Source organism: Chinchilla lanigera, unplaced genomic scaffold (genome assembly GCF_000276665.1).
Source record: "Chinchilla lanigera isolate Chin_1 unplaced genomic scaffold, ChiLan1.0 scaffold00024, whole genome shotgun sequence".
NCBI classification, from domain to species: Eukaryota; Metazoa; Chordata; class Mammalia; order Rodentia; family Chinchillidae; genus Chinchilla; species Chinchilla lanigera.
Genome location: NW_004955425.1, coordinates 1,365,938 through 1,371,427, shown reverse-complemented (window position 1 = coordinate 1,371,427; position 5,490 = coordinate 1,365,938).

Genomic DNA, 5,490 nt, shown 5'->3' with positions numbered 1-5,490 from the left:
AACTTATGACCTTCCTGTTTCAGCTTCCCAGACTGCTGGAATTACAAGTGTGAGTTACCATGCTTGGATAAAACAAATATCTTCATTTTTGTCAATAATCTTGTTTGCATCAGTGATCCAGCAGGCCTGTTTTGATTCCTACCATATACTACTTAATAGTTTATAATCAGGTAAAATTTCTTGATAATTTCTGTGATTCCCTGTTTGGTTCTTCCCTGTGAATCTCACAGAGGATAAATCTCAACCATAAAGAATAGAGTCTCTGTCTCCCCTTTATTCCTTCTCCCCCTCAGAGAAGGTAATGTAGCACCTGACCTGACAAACTATGACAGTGGAAAGGGAATAATTCCTGCCTCTGAGTTTCTTAAGAATACACACTTTTTCCTGAGAATGGCGGAGCAGGGATAAGGCTGAGCCCACAGCTGTTGTAAAGTGCAAAAATAGCAGAGTCTTACTTTGAAAGTGACTCTCCAAAGGCAGGCTAGAGTTGGAGGAGAGATCCAGTGCAGCACCCAATTTGAGAGTTCAATCCGGAGCCATGTGCGAAAGACTCATTAAGAGTGAACCACAAAACAAACACACTGCAGAGTTTCTGGTGTCAGCCTATCACAGGGACTGGGTGGGAGGGGGCCAAAAGAGACAACCGTGTAGAGCACAGGTTAGACATAGACCCTCTGTGAGAAGTTTAAGCTCAGGCTTGTAAAGACACAGGGTCCCTGCCCTCCATGGTGAGGAGCCAGGCCAGGTGTGTATGGCTTTCAGAGTGCTGCATTAAGTGCTGTGTTAAGTCTAGTGGTCAGCTTGAAACTCTGTCCTGCTGCCTACATCCAGCACAGAACTCAGCAGCCTGTTTGCTTTGCCCGTCCATCAATGTGAGCAGGGACGTGGCTGAACTTGGATGGTTGTTGCAGCCATGCGGGTACAGACAGAGGGGCCTCTGGATGGGGGGCACTTCATAAACCCACAGGCTGTAAAGCTAGGGGTACAGAGGAACACAGAAACTGGAACTGACACAGTGACTACTGCATGAGGGTGGACATCAGTGATGAACCACTTTCACCCAGTAGGCAAGGCAGGGCAGGATCCAGCATTCACACAGAGAAATACAAGTGTGGAAACCAAGTAGATTTTAGCAGCGACTCGCTATCCCTCCCCCTATCTGGTGGGTTCTAATGCTCTAGACCCTGGAAAGAAACCACTCACTCAAAGAAGGGAGGAACGTTTCTTCCTCCCTCCCTCCTTCCCTCCCTCCACCCCTCTCTCCCTTCCTTCCTTCCTTCCTTCCTTCATTCCTTCCTTCCTTCCTTCCTTCCTTCCTTCCTCCTTTCCTTCCTTTCTTTTTTCCCTCCCTCCCTCTTTCCTTCCTTCTTTTCTTTCTTTTTTTCTTCTTTCTTTTACATTTTTTAAGGGGCTTGGTTTTTATTCCTTTTTTCTTTATTTTGCTCAGTTTTTTCTTTGTTCTTTTCTGTTACTTTTATCCAATTCGTTTTATTTTTTTATCTTTAAAAGGATGCTTTATCTACTTTTCTCTCCTTTTATCATTTCTTTATTTTTCAAATTTTACATCTTTCATTCTCCTATTCCTCACCCACTTCATCTTTATTAGTATTACTATTAAAATTTAATTAGCAATAATCACACCTTGAATAAACTCATTGGCTATGATACAGCCACTGTGCAAAGCTTTTTTCATTAATTTTAGATATTTAGCTAACCCTATGCTATTATTGCTAAATTCTTTTCTGTTATTGTTGGTATAGTTGTTGCATGTAGTAGATATTTACTGTATATCAATATTGGGTTTGTTTTTATGTATAAATTGTAATTATGCACCTCTTTTTATGGCAAGGGTAGTAAAATGGTAGCTTCTAATGGTCCTTGTGGTATGTCAATGTTCAGTCTGTCTTTGACACTTTTATTGTTGATGATTTTGTTGCTATTGCCAGGATGGCATAGTTGTTGCTATTAATTAGTTTTTACTGTATAAGACAGATGCAGGTGACAATGTATATTCAGAGATACCTTAAAAATAACAAGAGTACATGAAAAATGGATCCAGCAGCTGCTAGATAACACAAAGAAGACTAAGATTAATTGAAATTAGTGAAAAAAAATCAGAATATAGCATAAATGGTATAAAATGTTTTTCATAGCTCTTATTTCAACAACTGAGGTTTGGAGACCAGAATTAGAAAGACAACTGCTATAAGAGGACAGCCAATATTTTACTTCTGGCCCTCCAAGGTCAACAAGGACCCAGAAAGTGAGGGGAACTTTCCACAAGATCTACAGTTTTGGTGATTCACCCAACCTCCCTAACAGGGAGATTGTTGGGCCCCAGAGAACAAGAGTCAACCAACGCACAGTGCCAAAAAGGAAGGCCACCAAAGAGAAATGCCTCTGTTTTCACAGGAAGCCCCATGGTCAAGCAGGACCATGACCCATTCTGGCTGCTGACACTGACAGAGGAGCTTGAGGCTCTGTACGTGGCTCCTAAAGTAACACATGAAGAGCCTTAATTGACTCTGACAAACAGCAAGAGGTTAATTTTGATTAACATAGGTCTCACTTTAACTTGGCCTTAAACACCCAACAGATGTATACAAATAATAATATGGTTTTTTAAAAAAGGCTCAATTTAGAAAGGGGACTCCAATCACTGCCTCCTGCTGGCACTACCACTCTGTGACTTCCTTTATGGTAGAAAACTACAGTTTTACTATCACTACCACTGTTATGCTTCTGATGCTATAAAAGCTCAGAAAGAATCTTTAAATTCCTTAGCTAAAATTGTCCTTCAAAACAACAAGACTCTCCATCTTCTTACAGTTAAAACCGCAGGGACTTGTGCACTAATAAGTGACATTTTTTGTCTTTAGATAAATAATTCTGATCTGGTAAAGAAAAAAATCTTAAAAGAAAATCAGTCCAAGAATGGTGGTGCATGCCTGTAATTCTTGCACTTAGGAGGCTGAGGTAGGAAGATTTCTGTGAGTTTAAGGCCAGCCTGGGCTACCTAGCAAGACCCTGCCTTAAAAAAAAAAAAAAAAAAAAAAAAAAAAAAAAGAGAGAGAGAGAGAGAGAGAGAGAGAAGAAAAGAAAAAAAGGAGATATCAGACTTATATATATATATATATATATTTTTTTTTATATCAGACTTATAGACAGAGAACCTCTATCAGTAGGTCTAGGAGCCAGCTGGTTATAGCCACTGTTCCAGTCCTTTAAGAGCAGTGTCTGAATGTGGCTTTTTTCCCAACCTGCCTTTCCATTCTAGTTCTCATGCTTTGATTGTACATGGTTTAATCTCTTGGAGAAATTTGTTTATTCTTGCCGAAAGTCTGCAAAACTCCAAATGATCATGTTATTGGACTCTCTTGGCTATGCCAAAATGTTATCAGTTCCTTCTAAAATTGGCTTGCCAATGAAATGTTACTGGGTTCTGGGTTGCTCACCTCTCCTTCTGGACAATGTCTACCTATGGGTCCTGAGAGGTGCTGCTGGGCTCCCACACCTCAGGCTGAGGGAAGATGTAGCCCAATCTATTGAAAACTTGCTCAAGTTCTCATGAGAAGTCCAGGTGTAGGGCTTCGGAAACTGTTCTGCACATGTGTTCTGGGATCTTATAATTAACAGGTAATGCCTACTTCCTCAGTCAGCTAGAATGAAACTATGCCCATTCTTCCCTAACCACAGTTAGGGATAGCTCTTCACAGGAAGGAATATTATATGCAGCGAAGTTACATAGAAATTAATATACAGTCAGAGAGGGACTGAGCTCTCAAGGAAATCAGGGAAAAATACAGATATCAGAATTGTGGCTGGAGTCACATCTGAAAAAGGAAAGGCCTCAAGATAAAGTCACAATGGCCAGGCTTACATACCTCCCTAAGGGATAAATAGAAACTTGAGGTTCTACTGTAATTGGTAGCACCCAGTCCAGTAAGTCCAGATATCCATCAGATACCCAGGTGAGTGGATCCATCCTTTCCCAAAGTTGTTCCTGTTTTAGAACTCTTGCCTAAGCCAAGGTTAATGATATCAGCCACATATCCTTGCTATATGCCCACTCCCTTATTGGATCAATATTTGCTAAGTAGCCATACATTTAATCTTATTGCTATAGCTAAGTAAGCCAAATAGAGTCCAAGTTCTTGTGTGTGACAAGGAAAGAACTGCCAAGCACACACCTCATAGTGTGTAGAAGTAGCTATATTTATTGAAGATCATGGGATGGTAGCAGGAACAGGGAGAAGAAGGGAAAAAAGGTTGAAGGGAAAAAGGGACTTGATGGCGAAAGGAGAGGGGGACTCAAGTGGGAAGGAAAACAGGAGACTTGATAACCTCAGCTTTGGCGATTAATAGGGTCAGACACCACTGATCTAAGGTCATTCCCACTGTCTCTCTCAATCTCTGAAGTTTAAAGCCAGATAATCATTAAGGTGGTGTTTGGTTTATGGGTGAATGGAGAGAAGGGAAATGGCTCACACAACTTCCCTGTTTTAGGATTATGGAAACGTGGGTAATCATTAGGATGGTGCCGAGTTTACTCTGAATGAAGGAAAGGGAGTGACTCAGCTCCTTTGTTTCTAACTGTAGTATTCTCTCCTGAGAGCTCTTTGAGGGGAGTTGCGGGAGAAAGTCTATAAATGTACTTTACAGGATAATAAGGTCTTCTTATAAAGAAGAAAGAAATTGTTGAACTCAAACAAAACAACTATAGCTGTTGTGACTGGTCATTACCACAAATTGGACAGATGGACTGACAAGCACACATAAGATGATTGTTTATAAACTGAACTGCATGCTAATATATTTGCCATGGTCTTTTTATGAATCATACACAAATATTTTGTAAGCATAGTAAAGAAGACAGTAGTCAGCCTATTCACACAATCTACTTAGAAGGGGCAAACTATCTTATCTATCTGGTCCAGAGTTATTGGTGTTCTCTCTCCTGAAAAGGAACTTGAGAGTGTCTGTTGGTTTACCAGGCGTATGAAGTTCATGGTCCTTCTTTGTCTTCTGGTGTCTCAGGTGGTTTGAGTTTTACCCTGGAAAGGCAAATTGAACTATCGATTCCCTGTATCTTAATGACAGAAGGAGTAGTTAGTAGAGTTGTGAGATCTTGTATCAGGCAATATTTTCCTGATGGCTTTGCCATGGGCTGGGTCTGAGGGTCCCCAAGGCTGAAATAAGGAATTTAACCAATCCCTTTAAAATAAGCATACAGAAGCTGGGTGTGGTGGCACACATCTGTAATCTGAGCACTTATAAGGCAGGAGGATCACCAGGAGTTTATGGCCAGATTGGGCCACATAGTGACAAAAGCTAGCCTGAACTACAAAGAGAGACCCTGTCTAAAAAACAGGAAGGAAGGAAGGAAGGAAGAAAGGAAGGAAGAAAGGAAGGAAGGAAGGAAGGAAGGAAGGAAGGAACAAAGAAAGAAAGAAAGAAAAGAAAGAAAAAAGAAAAGGAAAGGAAAGGATA